The sequence below is a fragment of the Monodelphis domestica genome, chromosome 1, assembly GCF_027887165.1.
Source record: "Monodelphis domestica isolate mMonDom1 chromosome 1, mMonDom1.pri, whole genome shotgun sequence".
Taxonomy (NCBI): domain Eukaryota; kingdom Metazoa; phylum Chordata; class Mammalia; order Didelphimorphia; family Didelphidae; genus Monodelphis; species Monodelphis domestica.
Genome location: NC_077227.1, coordinates 471,221,356 through 471,241,985, shown reverse-complemented (window position 1 = coordinate 471,241,985; position 20,630 = coordinate 471,221,356). Strand labels below are relative to the sequence as shown.

The 20,630-nt window shown below is 36.9% G+C and overlaps 1 protein-coding gene across 1 annotated transcript in view; it reads right to left on the bottom strand.

Moving 5' to 3' along the window:
- Positions 1-20,630, bottom strand: part of OLFM1 (olfactomedin 1) — a 240,516-nt gene that overhangs the window by 21,204 nt on the left and 198,682 nt on the right. The window lies entirely within an intron of this gene.

Here is a 20,630-nt window from a genome sequence, read left to right as displayed (position 1 = left end):
ATCTGATATAATTCGACAGCCATTTACTGAGTACCTATCCTGAGCAAGGTATTGTGTTTGGTACTAGGACTGTTCAGGGAGAGCTGACACAAACTATATGCAAGGAGCTTACAATAGAAGGAAGGCAGAGGGAGGACTTATACCAGACAGAGTGGTCTAATGATACAGGATTGGGCTATGGAGGACCTGGGCTCTGCTATTTGCTTCTTATGAGACCTTGGGCAAGTTAAATACAACATGCACAAGCTGGAATTGTAATGCAACTAATAACTCATATAAAAATTGCAACCACTTGGCAATGACTTCATCTGCTTTAGAATGAGAGGCGGTAGAAAGAGCACTGGACTTGAAGTCAGGAGAGACCCTGGTTCAAATCCTGCCTATAACCTGTACTACAGTTTCATCATTTGTGAATGGAGTCGATAATACTGGCAGTATCAATCTTGGAAGATACAGTAGGATTTAGTCAATAAACCTTGGTGTCAGGGTGATTTTGTTCCAAAATTGCGTCTGAGACCTGCCAGCTGTGTGACTATGGATATAAGTATGTAACCTCTCCATTCCCCCAGGCAATTCCCTGGACTGAAAGAGATAATATTTGTAAAAGCATTTAGCATGATGCCTATCACATAACAGGTGCTATATGAAAGCTTATTCCCTTCCTCTTCCTTTGTATCTATAGAAGGAATTTCCATCCAAAGAATTCTACACATTAAAGAAATTATGTGTCTGGGGCAGCCAGGTGACTCAGTGGATAGAGTGTCACATCTGGAGATGGGAGGTCCTAGTTTCAAATTTGACCTTAGACATTTCCTAGTTGTGTGATACTGTTAAATCACTTAACTCCAGTTGCCTAGCCTGTACTACTCTTTTGCCTTTGAACCAATACTTAGTATCTACTCTAAGACAGGTGGTAAGGGTTTAAAAAAAAAAAAAGGAATTATGCATCAAACCAGTGTTCTTTCCATTTTCCCAAGCTGGGAACAGGCTTCTTTCAGATTTGATTTCCAGGGACAACTGAAAGATTGTAAACAGTTGTGTATAATATAAGTTCTAGAAAATAAACTTTTAGATGACACAAGCTTTCTCCGGGGTCACATTAGTGAAGATCTTCGTGTCTACAGGATGAGAACTTAGGGGTAGATTCATTATTGTCCTAAGGGGCAGAATAAAGGACCTATACAAGAGGTATTTATGGAGACTTAAAAATAGCAGTCATCTTCTTTCTAAAATCAGCAAGGAGAAAAAAAATGTGGATGGAGCAATAACAACCCTTTGAAAATGGAATGTAGTAATGAACAGCATGATCATGAAATTCTTAGTACCTCAAGGGAACAGAGGCTAGTAACAAACCAATTGGTGAGGATACCAGAGACCTAAATAAGAAAAGGGTGCCTACAGAGTTATGTTAGTCTTCTCCATATTTGCTAGGAGAGTCATCACTTTCATCTAATATCTCCTTAATTCCAAGTTTGAGCTCCCTCAAATTCCAAATTACCTCAAAGAATTCCAAGGGAATTCTGCATTGGTCAGTTAGGATCTTGACTCAGCTACCCAGCAACTGGTCTAGATGTTTGTGACCAATTGTAATTAGTTTTCTTTTAAAATGAAAGAGTAGTGAATAGGGAACAGATGTTGCCATTACTAGAATTGTGGGTCTGGAAAGAGAAACATCTGGGTTTAAATTTGACCTCAGACATATATTAGCTGTGTTACTGTGGGCAAGTCACTTAACCTCTGTTTGCCTTAGTTTCTTCAATTGTACAATGGAGATAATAAGAGCACCTGCCTTCTAAAGTTGTTGGGAGGATTAAATAAGATATTTCTTAGGTGGTTAGCACATAGTGTGCCAAATAAATGTTTTTCTTCTTTTTTCTTCCTTCTCTTCCTCCCTCCTTCTCTCCATCGTTTCCTTTCCTTTCCTTTCCTTTCCTTTCCTTTCCTTTCCTTTCCTTTCCTTTCCTTTCCTTTCCTTTCCTTTCCTTTCCTTTCCTTTCCTGTCCTTTCCTTTCCTTTCCTTTCCTTTCCTTTCCTGTCCTTTCCTTTCCTTTCCTTTCCTTTCCTTTCCTTTCCTTTCCTTTCCTTTTTCCTTCCTTCCTTCCTCCCTTCCTCCAATGAATGTGAGAAAAAGAGGAATCTGAAAAAGGAGCAGGTGAGTAGGTGATATAGATGAATCAGGAGAACTTGATGTGTCCTCAGTGGAGAGCTCTTCTTATAAATATCTCAAGTACAATGGCTTATTCAAAGTCCCCATGTAACCAAGAGGTAAAATTTGAGCATTTTCTAGATGAATAACATATCAAAATCAAGCCAGTATGTTAAAAAAGATGAGGATGTAGGAGAAAGAAGCCATCTTAAACATGATCTGGTCCAACTCCTGTCTGAAATTCCTAACAAGCACCTTTTAGCTTTTGCTTAGTGCTTTCAGTGATGAGGGACTTGCTTCCTCTTGGAGCAACCCATTCCCTTTTATTGTTGGATCATTTTTAATTTGTGTCTGACTTTTCCTGACCCCATGTGGGGTTTTCTTGGCAAAGGTACTGGAGTGGTCATCCATTTCCTTCTTCAGCTCATTTTACAGATGAGGAAACTGAGGTAAACAGTATTAATTCACTTTCCCAGAGTGTTCCTGACTCCAGATCCAGCACTATACTATCTAGTCATTTCCATTCCATTTTTAGGACTCTCTAATTGTTAGCATCTGTTAAATTTCAGTTGTTCTCTTTTGCCTATAAGATTAAATATAAACTTGTTGGTTTGTCATTTAAAACTTTTTATAACCTAATTTGGTTCTAGCTTTCCAGTCTTCTTACACATTACTCCATTTATACATTTGATGTTATTCTTATTACCAGATGCTTCTCCTATCTCTGATCCTTTGCACTGACTGAATGCTTTCCTTTCTCACCTCTGACTCCTAGAATCTCTAGCTTCCTTCAAGACTTCACTCAAACAGATACAGTGAATGTAATGGACTTCTCTACTAGCAGCAATGCAACGATCTAGGACAATTCTGTGGGACTTATGAGAAAGAATATCTGCATCCAGAGGAGGAGCTGTAGGAGTAGAAACACAGAAGAAAAAGAACTGCTTGATCACATTGGTCAATGGCGGTATGATTGGGGATGTAGACTCTAAGAGATCCCCTTTTTGCAAATATCAATAATATGGAAATAGATCTTGATCAATGACACATGTAAAACCCAGAGGAATTATACATTAGCTACAGGAGCCGGGTGAGAGGAGGGATGGGTAAGAACATGAATCATGTAACCATGGAAAGTTTTCCTTAATTAATCAATAAAATAAAAAAAAAAGACCACTCAAATGCCACCAATGCTGGAGGTCTTTCCATTTTCCCCCTGTTGGTTGTGTCATCCCTTCTAAGGTTACTTTCTTATTGACTCTCTATGAATTGTGTTTGTATGTAGTCATTGGTGAATTCATTCTACAATCTGGGACAAATAATGTTCCTTCAATATGATCAGCAAAAACATGAAATAGCTGAATGCCATAATTTCTAAAGTCTCTTTTAAGCTCTAAAAAAAAATTTTTTTTTTGCTTTCGCTCCCTCCATACTGTCTATTTCTTGGTGCCTCTTTCCTCAATTTGAAATATGGTCACTTAAAAGGAAAAACAATTCTGTCTTAAAATGTTGAAATGTGTTGAGCTGTCTCTCACTAGGCAAGGTTGGTGCAGGGTAAAAGGTCCTTTGAGGAGAGAGGCCTGTTTGGGGGGGGGGGGTCTGAAGGACTCAAAGCTGGATGCCTATTACCAGCTGCTTTAGGGACTTACTGTCAAAGAAGAAGGATGTTTAAAGAATTGAATTCAGACATTAGGGCAGGACCTTTTCCAGGGCATCACAAGAAGAAGGAACCAAAATGGCTAAGAGTAAGACTAATACAATTTCTCACTTGTGGTCCAAGCCAGACAAGAAGCTCCACTTTTTACTGGGAAGGGGAGAGTAGGTGGAGTTGGAGGTAGAAAATCAACATGGAATGTGGGCTGTTAGAGAGAGTGGCCACATTTTTTTCAATCTGATTTGGAGGTTAGCTGTCCACTCTCCATCAGTCCATTCAGGTAGGTTTTATGATGCAAGTGGAATTCCAGAAGCCATCTGAATTATGACTTGAAAGGGATGGAAGGTGGAAAAGGAATTCTGAGTATCAAAGTGATTTAGATAAAGCTCTGTAGTAGGAGTGGGATGCACAGACAGGGAGCCCTTGTTCTACTTGTCACCATCATAATTCAAACATGCAGAAACATAAGCATGGAGGACAGAAATGAAATCACATGAGCATCTATCTGCTATATAATTTATAACTCCATATTCTAATAGAAACACATTATCTGAGATCTTGGAGACCATCGAGGAGCCCAGCCCCTTCATTTTCATTCTTTCATTTGAGCCTCATAATAGCTCACTTTGTTGTTTCCACTTGAACAGTTGACTAACCTGAGACTTAGGTATTTAGTGACTTGCTCAGAGTAAAACAATGAGTCAGTGCCATAACTGGAACTCCACCCTGGGCCTCAGGACTCATACTCTAGTATTATTCTTTGACCTTAGGTAAGTCACCTTCCTACCCTGAAGCCTCAGGGTTTTTTTTTGCCTGTTATAATAATAATAATAATAATAACAATAATTCACTTTTAAATACTAGTGCTTTAAGGTTGATAAAGTGAATGCTTACTTCACAACAAGTCTTTGAAGTAGGTAGTACAGGTCATATTGGTTCCATTATATAAATGTGGGAAGCCAAGATGAAATGACTTGTCTAAGGACATATGTTGTTATTCAGTATTTTTTCAGTCGTGTTCAACTTTTCCTGACCCCATTTGGAATTTTTCTAGCAAAAATATTGGAGTGGTTTTCCATTTTCTTCTCCAGCTCATTTTACAGATGAGGAAGCTGAGGCCAACAGGGTTATATGATTTATCCAGGGTCACTCAACTAGTAAGTGTCTGAGGACATACTTGAACTTAGGTTTTCTTGTTTCTAGGCCTGGCACTCTATCCACTGTGCTTAAGATTCAGATGTAGGCATCACGGATATAGAGGCAGTCTTTTGGGTTTATACCATGGCTCTACACTCTGCCCAAATGAAATATTTGGCTTAGATCTCTCAGGTCCCTTCTAACTAGAAAATTCTGGAGCCTTTAGGTTCATTCTTTCTACTAGACCACATCAGCTTTGAGTCTCAGTTTTGGTCATGGGAACAAGAAGCCACACAGAGAGATTTCCTCTGACCCACTGAAGAGGAATGACTTTTGTTCTACCATCTCAGCTTTGCGAATGTCTTCATTCCTCCTGTGAGTGATGAAGTATAGAAATTCAAGTGGTATCTTCTCTTACAAGTGTAGATGCTGAAATTTTAGTAGGGGCAGTAACTAGAATGCTTGAGTTTGGATGAAGTTGGTGAAATTTACAATTTTTCATTGGAAAACTGGGCAGTTCTATTTTATGCACTTCATTTCCTGCTGCTTTTATGGAAGGGCCTCTGGGCTCTTGAATCTGCACTCTTTAGAGCAGCAGAGACGGTGAAATTGAATTAGTCTGCACATTTGGGCTGCTGATAGGTTTACTTGCAGTCATTTCACTCCCTCATTTTTAATCTCTCCTTCTCATTTTTAAACATCTGGACTCCAAGCATAGGCTTACATATTCCAGTGACATTTTTTCATGCTTCTCTTTCTTCTCCCTCTAGCCCTAAATCTTCTCTACTACTCCCTCAGAAGTTCCCATTTGGCACCTGAAGGTGAAGAGAAATCATGGACCCCTAGGACAAGTGGCTCAAGGAAATCTAGTTCACTCTTTGGTTGACAGAAAAATGAAAGAACAACTCTGTATATGTCTTCCCCAGCTCTAACCCCAACTAAAGAGGTCACATCCCAACCCAGTAACGTAACTGGTTAGCTAATCTTACCAAACAATCCATAATAAGGTACCAATTGATAACAGCTTAATATATCCCCTAATACAGCAACTCACATGTATTTTAACAGAACACTTTAATGCCTTAATCCAGAAAGCTGTCTTCAAATATCTGATGTAACATGGAAGAGTCTTGTTTTATGTCAGTCAACAGGAATTTAATAAAAGTTTACTGTGTGTCAGGCACTATGCCAAGCACTGGGAATACAAAAAACAAACAAAAAGAAAGGCATTTCTTGCCTTCAGGGAACACATATTTTAGTGAGGAAAGATACCACATATAAGAAAACCAAATTATTGGAAGTAGACTGTGGAGAAGAATGAAGGAATGAACATAGGTAGCCATGGCATTACCCTGATAATGGAGGTTCAGGGAAGAACTGTCCAATCAGAGGAGGTAGCCACAAGGCTGAGGTGATCATCCAGGGTGAGAAGGCTATAGGATGGAAAATGAAGGTTCAAAGTGAGAAAGATGCAGAGGAAAGAGTGAACTTCTAGGATGAGAAGACTATTTTGGCATGGTGGAGAAAGGTGTGGCTCCAGAGGGAAGAACCAGGATGACTAGGTAGAAATTCCAGGGAACTAGTGTTTGGCTCAGAGTGAGGAAGATTGTCTTAATAATTAGAGCTATCTACTCTTAGAATGGATCACTTCATTAGGGTAGTGAATTCCCTATAACTAGACATGTTTAAATAGAGGCTGACTAATTTTTAGTTGGAGATGCTTTAAAGGAGATTCCTCCATGAGGTAGAAAATTAGACTAGAGCAAGGGTCAGCAAATTATGGCCTATGGGCCAGATCTGGCCTATTACCTGCTTTTGCATGGTTCACAAGTTAAGAATAGTCTTTACATTTTAAAATACAACTTCATTTAATATATTTAATAAATTGTATTTAATTAAATACATCTTTATTTAAAAATTTTAAAAAATCATGCTTTGCTTGTGGGTCATACAAAAACAGGTAGTGAGCTGGATTTGACCCTTGGACAATAGTTTGATGACCCTTCAATTAGAGGGCTTCTTTTAGCTCTTAATATTCTATGATCATTTAAGTGATAGATGATGGGAATTTCTAGCACTGGAGAATACTTGAACTCATCCAAATAGTTTATTGACACAACTATACTCTATATAGTCAGGAACATCTCTACATTGATTTCACATATTATGTTAGGTATGATGCAGAAATTCTTAAGAGTAGTAAACTTTGGTCACTTGAGACAGTATGGAGTACTGTATAAATGGTTCGAAATTTGTGTGAGGAAAAGAAATTATTGGCATGAATCAAAATATCCTTGAACTATAAGATAATAAAGGCAGATTGAATGTCAGTGTTAAACCGTAGGAAAAATGACTGGGGTTGCATGTGAAAATTAGTAAGAGATCACCCTGAGCCCAAAAAGGCCCCCTCAGTGGCCCTGCCACAAATTCTAAGGTGTGTATCTTATTCTGTGGGTTTTTAATATGCATTTTGTATTTATGTGTGTACAAGATGTCTCTTTCTCTCTAGTGGAATGTTAGTTCCTTGTAGGAAGGCTTTGCTCTGTTTTTGTTGCTATTTTCTTTGATTTCACACATAGTAGGTATATAATATTTGTTGAATTGAAGATGATCAAATTGAATTTGTCAACATTATGATACAATACAATGAGCCCTGGTTCTGGAGTAAGAGGACCTAGGTTCAGCTCTTCCCTTTGGTACTCTCTACCTGTGTGACTGAGCAAGTCTCTTGACCTCCCTGAGTCTCAGTTTACTCATATGTAAAATGAGGGGGTTGAACTAAATGGCCCCTGGAGTCATTTCCAGCTCCAGATCTATGATCCTTGGCCCTATGACCTTATATTACTCCTTTAGCTATCATATGATTTGGGGATATGAATAGTATGTAGGGATCAATGCAAGGCATTAGGAAGAGATACAAAATTTAACTGTTATGTTTCTATTCATTTAATAGGATTCTGTTGTGTAATTGAAAACTACTGACTCAATATGGATAATTTAGGTAAATAAAGTCAAAAAGCCAAATTTCTCCAAGGCAAGGTAGAAAAGTAGATTTAATTGGAAGAGGGCCAAGTCCTCCAATAAAAGTGTTCTCTTGCATGTATTACATTGTTGGACCCTGGTAAGAGACAACACCCAGAAGCCAAGACCTGGTTTATATACCGGGGCACTGAAAAAATGAATATTTTCATACAGGGTTGATGACATATCACAAGACATAACATCATATAGACCTTATTTAGAAACCATTACCCAATTACAAAGCTGATTGGTTAGTTCATTTCAGAAAGCCCATATTAGTCTAAAGGTTAAGTCACAAGGCAATACCCTTACTTAGGCAGATAGCGCTGACCATTACCTCAGGCTCATCTGATCTAGGGGGAAGGATAGCTATTTTCAAACAGGGAAGGGTGCATGATGTTTGCGCCATATTGGGACATGAGATTCAGATGGTCAGCATCTTCTGAAAAAGGGAAATACAAACTTAGGGAAGGGTTAGAAATCCCCTTAGAAGCAGTTTTTATGCTTTAGTTAGAAATTCTTATAAAAATCATGAATTCTACTGATTTTATTAACATTATCGTCGAATTTATATTAATTACTCTAGAATCACAATATTGATTATCACTATCACTAAAATCCTATCAAATATAAGAGGGTAGGGGTCTATTTTCCAGACAACTCTAAGTACTAGGGAAGTTAAATGTCAGAGTGGATAGAACATTGGGCTTAGAATCAGAAAGACTTATCTTCCTGTGTTCAAATCCAGCATTAGATACTTACTAGCCTAGTGATCCTGGGCAAGTCACTTAAGCTCTGTTTGCCTTAGTTCCTCATCTATAAAATGAGGTGGTGGAGGAAATGGCAAACCACTCCAGTGTCTTTGCCAAGAAAACCTGAAATGGGATCATAAAGATACAAATTAGAATGAGATGTATTGTACAAAACTGGAGGTAAGAGAGAACAGAGTGAACAAAAAGCTCCCCAGATAAACAAAAAAAGGAGTCCCAGATAAACATTATCATACCAAGGGTACATAACAGGTGTTTAATAAACCAGAAGTTACTGCAGGCTCAGCAAAGAGTATATGATCAATCAAGGATTTAACTAGTATGTAGGTTTGAAATAACACTTAGAGGGGAAATCTGAGTGGCTCAGTGGTTTGAGAGCCAGGCCTAGAGACAGGACTCCTGTGTTCAAATCTGGCCCCAGACACTTCCTAGCTGTATAACCCTGGGCAAGTCACTTAGCCCCGGTTGCCTAGCCTTTTCCACTCTTCTATCTTAGAGCCAAGGGAAGGTAAGGGTTTAAAAAAATAACACTCAGAAGTTGAGGATGACTCATCAGTTTGAAAGAATGAGGACAAGGATATCTGAATTGGCTATTATCAGAACCTGGGAGGGACCACATAAAATCTGGGAATTATTCATTAGCCCCCAAGCCCTCTTTGGTCATCACCTTTTATCTTGCAAATAAGATGTCTAGTCTCAAGAGATTTAATTCTATTTCTGCTACCACAATTTGTGGGTCTATATATAATGAATTGCCATTAAATAGGCTCTTTTCACAAATTTACACCTTTATTGGCTCCTTCTTAGGGAATCATGGATGTCTTTTTATGTCAGTGAAAGTGATGACAGAGTTTCTCCATGAAGAAACATGACTATTAAAGTGCTAATAAAGGAATCGATCTATGTTTATGGCACATATTTAGAATTAATTCTACTTTTTAAAAGCCAGATATGGCACCTAATAAAAGAAGGTTCATTTGGAAAGTGATATTCCTTGATTTAAAAATTGATAAGTGTCAAGGTAATGGGACTGAAAATAAGCTGACTTATCCTAACTACAAGAAGTTAACACCCCTCCCTGTGGCAGGATCCCCAAAAGCAGGAGGAAGAGGGAATTCCTCATCAATGAAATCTTAAAAAAGCTAAGACAAAATGAACATTATTGCCAATGTTATAGAATCCTAGTTAGAGCTGAAGCTTTAGGGGTCACCTAGTCAGACTCTCTCTCATCTTACAGATAAGGAAATGATGTCTTCATTTATGCATGAATTGGATTTAAGTGAGGCAGAGTTACACTAAGTCATCAGTCTTACTCTCTCTCTTCCAGAGTTATGGAAGTCCAGTGGCAGAACAAAAGTCAGCATGATTGGCAATGGCTCAAGATGCAGTGGGTGACCTTGGTGTCTTCAGTGTCTGACGAAGTGCCAAGCACTCCACAATATCTAAGTATTCCATTGCTGCTTCATCCTCCTTCATGCCTGTTGGAACAAATTGTTCTCCTTTGCCCTTTCAACCAAGGGAAGTCTTCATGTCTTTGGGGGTAGATATCCCCCTAACTTTCCAATGGGTTTGAGGCCTATTGGTTACCCTCAGTCTGGTTTAGCCCATCTGCCAAGATAATTTTACCAGAATGTGGTTGCTGTACATGCTACAGTTTCTTGGAGCCACAGGTGAAAGCTGAGTGGCAGGTGCCTCTAAAAGAGTTCAGTAAGCCCTCCCACTAGAGGTGCTAGTCTTCTCTGCACACCCCATACACTCCCACAGTCTTGCCTAAGGTCACAGAGGGGTTAAGTATCAGAGCTGCTCTTTGAACCCAGACCCTCCAACAGATCCAGTGCTCTTTCTACTGTCCAGCAACTTGTGAGGTCCCTTAGAACTCTGAGATTCTAGGCATCGTTGAGCAAGGGTTTGAGAAGATGGGCCTCTTAAGTGTCATCTCTACTAATGGCCCTAAGATTAATTCTCCCAGTTTTACAACATGAGTCAGGGAAGGCCTGGCTCTTGTTTTGTCATACTCATGAAAAATGAGATTCTTCACTCCGTAGCAGTCTCTTTCTATGGAGACAGAGGAAAACATCTCCTAAAAGCTCTCTCTCCCCAGCTGGGTTGCAACTGAATAGAAAGTGGCAGGCTCCTGTGTTTCTCGCCATGTTTTCACCTTTTAATAGATGGGGCTATTTTTAACCAGCCTGTCAACACCTCTGTAATATTTTATTTTTCACATTGAAATCTGACAGGGAGGCAACATCTGAAGAGACATAAAAGCCTCTTCCCTCCAAAGCAATCTTAGGGGTTAGTGTTTCTGAAGGGAGCCCCTCCAACACTATGCCTTTGATACCAAACTGCTGCATTCCCAAGGAGCCGATTTAAGCGTTATGTCCTGTCATTTTGCCACCTAGGCTGCAAGAATCAGCATTAATATCGCAAAAGGAAGGCTTTGTCATCTTTCATTCGCTGCCGTAACACAAAATTCAGAGGCAAATTTGGGATGGAGTCATTCTCTGGAATCTCCACTTCTGAATGGTTGAAGCCAGGACACAAGTCAGTTAGTCTTCATTGATTCCATAAATATTTATTATGAACCTACTGCGTACAGTAGTTGGCTAGTTGGCACAGTGGATAGAGCTCCAGGCTTGGAGTCAGGAAGACCTGAATGCAAATTTGGCTTCAGATACTTAGTCTTGTGATCCTGAGCAAGTCACTTAATCCTTTTTGCTTCAGTTTCCTCTCTATAAGGTGAACTGAAGAAAGAAATGGCAAACCATTGTAGGATTTTTCCCCTAGTGGGGATATGAAGAGTCAAACATGACAGAAATGACTGAACAACAGCAAGAACAACTGTATACAGGTCCTGGACTAGGCACTCTGAGGGAAAGACAAAGATGAAAAAGACACATCTTTGAAGGAATTGATTCTTGAAAGGGAAATAAGATATGGCATGCATAACTATTTAAAAAATAGAAATCTAAGTGCCAAGGAGAGGTACAACAAAGCAAGAGATCAGAGGTGGAATTTAAGCTAGAAATTGAAGGAGAGGTGGAATAGGTGAATAATGATAATGGCAGTGAGGAGGAGGGGGCAGTGTCCACCTCCACCCATATACAGGACCTTTCTAACTTATTAATAAAAAGAATTAACGAATACTGACTGGACAGGTATTATGCCAGGTACTATGTGTGTTGAGCTAAGGCTATAAATACAATGAATAAAATAGCCTGCAAAGAAGTGGGAAAAGATGACATATATATATATAATATATATATATATATATATATATATATATATATATATATATATATAAGTTTACAGGGGAAACAGCAACTGGCACAAGAAACTTCCATGTCAGGGAATTCTCTTTTTCAACACAGGTTACTGGGGGAACTGGAAAGAGTTCATGTAGAAGGTGGTGTATTAGTATCATCCTGAAGGAAGAGAGGGGTTCTCTGAGACAGAGGTAAAAAGGGAATGCATTCTAAGAATGGAGGGCATTCAGGGTAAATGCATGGAAACTATGGAAACTGGAGATGCAGTGGAGAGAGAGAGACAGAGAGACAGAGAGATGGAGAGAGAGACAGAGACAGAGAGAGACAGAGAGACAGACAGAGAGACAGACAGACAGAGAGAGAGAGAGAGAGAGACAGAGAGAGAGAGAGAGCAGAGTTTGGCTGGAACACAGAATGTGGAAGGGGGAAATAATGTCAAGTGAAGTTAGAAAGAGGGATTAGGGAAAGGTTGAGAAGAGTTTTAAAAGCTAAACAAAGAATGTCATAATTGATCCTAATAGTAATAAGTTACAGGAGTTGTTGAGTGAGTAGAAGTGATTCAGTCAGTCAGATATACATTTAAGAAAAATCACTTTGGCAACAGTCTACTTAGAGGAAGCAGAGAGGTCACTGAGGAGGCTGGTAAAATCATCTAAGTGAGATGTATTGAGGGCCTGAACTAATATGGGAAAGAAGGGACTGAATACAAGAGACGTTGTGAGGAATAGAAATAGCAAATTGTGGCAACTGATTGGCTACGTGAGATGAGGGGAAATCGAGGATAATGCAGAAATAGTAACTTGGGAGAGAGGCAGGATGATGGGGGTAACTTCAACAGACAGTCAAGTTTGGAAGAAGAAAAGGTTTGGTGGTGGTGGGGAGAATATTGAGTTCAGATTTGGATATACTGAGTTTGAGATGTCCCTGAGACATCTTAATTGAAATGTCTATTAGATAATTAGTGATACAGTACTTAAGTGCAGCAGGGAGGCTGAGGAGGGATATATGGATCTAAGAATCATCTACATAGAGTTGATGGGCATATGCAGAGGAGCTTATGAGTCTAGGACAGAACCTTTGATAGCACTCACTGTTAAAAATGTGATATTAATGAGGTAAACGGCAATAGTCATACAGGCAGGAAAAGAGTAAGGATAGAGTAGGTGATAGAGTAGATGATAGATATAAAGAGAGTGAGATGCATAGATACATAGACAAATAGAAATAGAGAGATAGAGATAAATGGGTAGATAGATAAAAGGCCTGACTCACCTCAAAAAGGTTGGAATGAAAAGAGGAAAAAAATAGAGGCAGTGAGTGTAGACAGATGTTTTCAAGTCATTTACCTGGGAAAGGTAGGAGAGTTATAGGCTGATAGCTTGAAGAAAAAGTGGGGTTTAGTGAGGTTTTTTTAAGGGTCTAGGAAGACATTTTAAGCATGTTTAAAAGTAGAAATGAAAGAATTTAATAGATAGAAAGAAGCTGATAGCTTAAGGGAAAGACAAAAATCAAGGAGAGCAAAAACAAAAAGAAAAATATAAACCAATTTTCCTAATGAATATGGGTGCAAAATTTTTAAGTAAAATACTGACTTACAGAAATATATTACAAAGATCATATACTATGACCACAGTATATTTATACCAGAAATGTATGGCTAATTCAATATTAGGAAAACTATAAGCATAATTGACCATACCAATAACATAACCAACAAAAATAATATAATTATATCATTAGATATAGAAAAGGTTTTTTTGAGAAAAAACAATGTCTATTATTTAAAAAAAAGTAGAAAACATTGGAATAAGTGGAACTTTTCTTAAAATGATAAGCAGCATCTATTTAAAACCAAAACCAAGCATTATTTGTAGTGGGGATAAACAAATCTTTCCATTAAGATTAGGGGTGAAGCAAGGATGACCATTGCTATTCAATTTTGTACTAGAAATGCTAGTTATTTTCAGTAAAACATGAAAAACTGAGAGATTAAGCTCAGGCAAAGAAGAAACAAAACTATCACTTTTTGCAGATGACATGATGGCATACTTAAAGAATTCTAGAAAGTCAACTAAAAAAGTAGTTGAAATAATTAACAACTTTAGGAAAGTTGTAGGATATAAAACAAACCCACATGAATCATCAGCATTCCTATATATTACCAACAAAACCCAGAAGGAAGAGATATAAAGAGAAATTCCATTTAAAATAACTGGAGATGGTATAAAATACTTGGGAGTCTTATTTGCAAGGACACTCATAGGAACTATATGAACATAATTATAAAATACCTTTTGCACAAAGTAAGACAGATCTAAACAATTAGAGGAATATTCATTTCTCAGGGGTAGGCCAGACCAATATAATACAAATGATAATATTAGCCATATTAATTTATTTATTCAGTACCATACCAATCAAACTACCAAAGAATTATTTTATAGTGCTAGAAAAAAAAATAATAACTATATTTATCTGGAAGAACAAAAGGTCAAGGATATTAAGGGAATTAGTGAAAAAAATGTAAAGGAAGACAGTCTAGCAGTATCAGATTTAAAACTATATTATAAAACAATAATCATTAAAATGATCTGGTACTGGTTAAGAAAAAGAGTGATGGATCAATGATATAGATTAGGTGTACAATATACAGTACCAAGTGACCATAGTAATCTAATGTTTGATAAACCCCAAAATCTAAGCATTTGATTAAAAAAAAAGTTTGGAACTGAAAAGTAAAGTGGCAGAAACTAGACCAATATCTCACAATGTATACTAAGATTAGCACAAAATGGTTGCATAACTTAAACATAAAGGATGCTATAAACACATTAGGGGAACATAAGAAATTGCCTATCAAATCTATGAATAAGGGAAGAGTTCATGATTAAATAAGAGAGATTCATGAAAGATAAAATGGATAATTTTGATTATATCTAGAGTAAAAGGTTTTGACAGAATATAATACCCATTCCTAATTTTAAAAAAAGTAGAAAGCATAGAAATAAATGGAGCTTTTCTTAAAATGATAAGTAGCATCTATCTAAAACCAAAAGTAAGCATTATTTGTAATGGGGACAAATCAGATTGAAAATAAAAACCAAATTAAAATTTTAAAGACTTTGCATAAACAAAATCAATACAACCAATTAGAAGAAAAGCAGGAAACTGGGGAAAAAATAAATTTCTGTGTTAAAGATCTCATTTCTCAAATATAAAAAGAACTGAACAATATTTATAAAAATAGGAGTCATTCTCCCATTGTTAAATGGTCAAAGAATATGAATAGGCAGTTTTCAGAGAAGAAATCAAAGCTCTCAATCATCATGAGAAAAATGTTCTACATAGCTAATAATTATAAAATTCCAAATTAAAAGAACGACCTCATACCCATAAGATTATTTAAAATGTCAAAAAAGGAAAATGGCAAATGCTGGAGGGGATGTGGAAGAATAGGCCCACTAATAGATTTCTGGTGGAGCTGTAAACCAGGCCAAACATTCTGGAGAACTGATGGTCTCAAAATTCAGATGGAAGCATATTTTTATTTTTTCATTTTCCTTGCTTTTTTGAGAGGGTTATAGATATGTGGATATATGCAGTGTATGTTTTTATATGTATTATGGGTATCATATTTCTTGTCTTTGAAATAGGTGGGGGACAGAACTGGGGGAGGGAATTTTGAAATGAAGATAAAATATTCAATTATTTCTCAAAAAATAGGAGGGTGATCAAGGTTTCAATTTCCTCAGGAGGACTATGAAGAAAGAATGGGGGATGATATCAAGAGGTTTTGAGATGAAGAGAAAGAGAAAAGAAGGAGTTAACTTTGAAGAGCTTCAATTTGCTTAGTAAAGAGGCAAATTCCTTAGCTTGTAGAAGGCTGGGAGGTGCCATGGCCCCAGCCATGGAATGGAAAAGGTCAAGGAAGCTTGAGAACAGAAGATTAGTCAATTAGGGAGGGATAAAAGAATTGCCTTCTTACAATGAGGACCCAGATAAAGTTAGAAAATATGAACTTATAATGAACTGAGTCAGGATAATCCAGAGATTTACTCTAGCTCTAATTTATGTAGTGAGATAGTAGCCCAGAGTACTGAAGAATTAAATGACTTGCATAGTTGGTGCTGGCTGAACGACAATTTAAATCTAGGTCTTCCTAACTCTATATCTAATACTCTGTCCACTACGGCTTATTGCCCCAATAACCACAGATAAGACCTAGATAAGAAGCATGCCATCCCTTTTGGCTTGTTGGATACTAGAGTTGCACCAAAGATGCTTTCAATGACACTTTGGAGGCTGAGCTTACATCTCCAAATTTTTTAATCAATTACACAAAAGCAGCTATTTTGCCCACTTGTTCATTAGTCCATAAACACTGTATAAAATAGAAAGATTAGTAATGGGAGAGTAATTTCTCCCAGAACCACTTTTGATTGAATGCTATTAAAAAGATGATGATATCTCATCAAAAATGAGAAGAATGCGACGATAAAAAGAATTGGCATGAAGTTAACCAACAAATGTTGACAAAGAAGCACTGAACAAATGGCTGAATAAATTCATGGGGAATTTTGATTTGTGTGTTTGTGTGTATAAATGGACAGGTTTATGAGACAATTTAGGCCCAGATCACTGCACCAGAATTCCAGACAAGATATTTATCCTTAAGTAGCATGGGCTTGGTAATCAATGCAGATTATACAAAAAAACAGAAGAAACTGTTATAGTCTGCAAAATATTAGCACCAACAGAATTCCTAGCAAGATATGATATGGGGTTAGAATTATATCTCAAAAATGTACTATTTTTCATGGCCCAAGAGGTGAAAAATCCCCTTTTTACAAGTACAGACTTCAAAATATATTTTAGAACTCAACTAATACTTTATATTTTAGAACTCAACTAATAGGCCCCTGGAATTGTAGTATCATTACAGACAATAATTGTTTCCAAAATCACCCAGAAATGGCAATGCTGTATAAAAACTTACGAACAATATTTATAGTAGATGACACCATTCCAAATATGTATAATCTCAAAACTGCATGAAACAGTTTTCAAACTATAGAGACCTAGCAGAAGTTAAAGTTATGTAGCAACCATATAATTTCTATGTAGCAAATATGTAGCATATATATAATTTCTTTCATGCTGTTCATTACTGGACTTGTAGTGAGAATATTTTTAATAAGCCTTCAAAAGATGAGCTGACATTTTCATATTTTATTCAACTAATAAAGTAGTTATTTTGTGCAATATTCTGGAGAACATTAAATTTAAAAAGAATAATAACAGGAGAGGTTCTGTCCCAGGATCATTTCTATATGATCTTCATCAAGTAAGAAAGGGTGCAGCTAGCACAATGGATAGATCACCAGGCCTGGTCATGAGGACCTGGGTTTAAATCTAGCCTCAGATATGTCCTAGCTATGTGATCCTGGGTAAGTCACTTAACCCCAATTTCTTAAGTGACTTACCCCCAATTTCTCAGTCTTTGCCACATTTCTTAGAATTGTTGCTAGGACAGAATATAAGGATTTTTTTTAAGCAAGATGAAGAGAATGATTTTCTGATGAAGATGATAATTTTTGTAATAACAATAACAATAAAACATTCATTAAGTAGCAACTGATGTCAGACACTTTTGAAGAGACATGTAAAGACTTATTTAAATTGATGCAGAATGAAGTGAGCAGCAGACCAGAATAACAATTTTTACAATTACAATTATAAAAACCAATATTGAAATTATGAAGTAAAATGAGCAGAACCAAAAGAACATTATATACAGCAAAAGAAATATTGTTTGAAGAGTGACTTGTGTGTGTGTGTGTATATATATATATATATATATATATATATATATATATATATATATATATATATATAAGATTGGATTTAGTTATCTCCCAATTGTAACAATGAAGATACTTAGCTCTTTCTTTATTGTGAAGATAAAATTGTAATCTCCTGATTGTAACAATGAAGGTCTTTAGCTCTTCCTTTATAGTGAAGCTAGAATTGTAAACTACAATCTATTTTTAGATTTTTAACTACAAAATGGTGTTAAGTAACTACAAAAGGTGAACTTACCAAAAGAGGTGTTAAGTATTGGAGATAATCTAACCAGAGAAGGTGAGAACTAAAAAGTGGGCAGTCCTGGAGAAAAGTGTCTGCTGTGATTGGTAGATGTGAAAATTTAGGGGAGGTGACACAAGAGAAAAAGATCTTTAAAAAGAGGATGAAAAGGCCATGAGGGAGATTTGGGGATATTTGGGCATTTGGACATTTGGGCACTGACTCAGAGGAGCAACTGAAAGACAGACAACCAGACTTCTTTTTAGACTATCACCGTTGGTGAGTGAATGGCTGACTTAGTGGACCTTGCTTTTCTCTTCCCTTGACTGGGGCTTAGAAATTCTAACTGATATAGTGACACTGCATTTCTGGAGGCATAAAGCCTCCAGGTAAGGTCCATCTTCTTGAGACTCTCTTCCCATGTCTGGGACTGAGATTCTAATTGGTATCAGAAGAAGTCAGAGTTTTCTCTCTCTCTCTCATTCCTTAATATCTTCCTTCTATTGTAAATATTGTAAATAAACTATCATAAATTCCATTTATTTAGTAATTCATTTTGGGATTAGAAATTAAATCCCTGGTGACCACATAATTAAAATTATTATTTAAGTCTAATCACAATTAAAATTAACCATATATATATACACGTGTGTGTGGTTTATATACTATAGTGTAAAAGATTATATCATATAATGTCTATGTCCACATGTCTATGTCTATCCATATTCATCTTTCTCTCATTTTCTATCACCATCTTTATATCTATTACTATACCATTCATAGATATGTGTCTATACATTGACATCTAATATACTGATAATGAAATAATGTGTGTTATTTGATTACAAATATATATTACCAGATAAAACATTCATCCATTCAAATTTAAGAGATAGACAAGTTTAAAAAAGATGTTGCCATACCAATAATCATCATTTCCAAACTACATAGAATAAGAAACTTTCAAAACACAGAGACCTAGTTGAAGAAATCAAATGCTTGAGGTACGTAATCATTCTTGTCATCCTCTGTGCTACTGAATGGGTAAAAACATGTGTAGAGGATGACCTTACACTCACATACATTTATGCAATTACAAATGAAAGCTGTCATTTTATCCATTTGTGCAATAATTCACAGAATCTGAAATATAAAAGAATAATAGCAGTTTGTCATCAATCTTGGGACCATTTCTATTTAAACTACATGAAAGAAGATGTTATAAATATCTGGCATTTTTATTTCATGACAAGGTTTGCAAAACACTATTCATTTGATCAGAAAGCCAGGTAGAGAGAGGGAACAGAATTCTTCTAGGCAGAGGAATCTGAGCAAGTCATGGTGTCTAAGCAAGGCATGTTGTTGCAGGCCTCAGGAACAAAAGAAATTTTGTATAACTAAACTGGCAATTAAAGTGACATCTCCTTGAGGATAGGTACCATCACTTTTGTTCCTTATTTATGTACTATACAGAGCACATGAGAGTGAGGTCTGGGATTGGGATGGGAATTGGATAGGGGATGGGGCTCAGGATCTTCTCTCTGTTATTTGGCCATAGATTGCATCCCTGCTCCTCCCATACTAACTATATACTAACTGTACACATCTTCCCCTCTTCCCAACCCCATACTTAAATCCTGGGTCACCAGTTAATGGCCAAAAGAGGAAGAGCTTAGGAGGGTAATCTGGGCTTTGTGCAGGATGTCCTTACTGCTAGAGACATATCTGAGGACTTATAGGCTCAGTCACTTTCCTATGTAAAGGGCCACATTTTTAGTAATTTCTAATCATTGGAGGAACTCCAGACATCAGGAGCTAGTGTTGGTGACAGGTGGAAAGCATAATTTAGCTTAGACAAGGGGCAGCATGCAAAAGATTCATAATAGGAAAGAAAAGAAAAGAGCCCAGAAAAAATAAAGGAAGACCATTCTTGAAGAACAAAGAAATGGGAAAAGAAAAGAAAAAAATAAGTTCTGAGAAGCATACTTGATGTCCTACATAATTCATGTGTTTCTGCAAATTGTTCTCTTCTCCAAAGTGCACCATGCCCAAAGCTATTTAACCAAAAGACAATGCCAAGCCATGTTGCATCCTCTCCGATGATATGGCTGCAGTAGACAGATATCATTACATATACTTTGTTTTCAGGAAACACAAGCAAAGAGTGTTTTAGTTCCTAAAAAGTTGTTGTTAGTGGTGTTTTCTTCCAAGCCCAACATCTTCAGAAACTCATTTGCAGGCTAGCAATAATTGAACAGGATGCTTATTTTATAAGTTAATCCACAGCAATGGAGAATGTCTAAATCAGAAACATTTTTAAAAGTTTTAGCTATCCTTTTGATTAATTATATCAGTCACTTCCCAATATCCCATCTCCCAATATTTCTCTCTAGATAGCTGCCTTTTTGAAAGAAAAGCAATTTAATAAAATCATCTAGCACAGAGACAACTATGGCTCAGTGGTTAAGAGCACTGGGCTTGGAGTCAGGCAAATCTGAGTTCCAATTTGATCTCAGACACTTCTTGCTTTGTGCTCCTGGGAAGGTCACTTCACC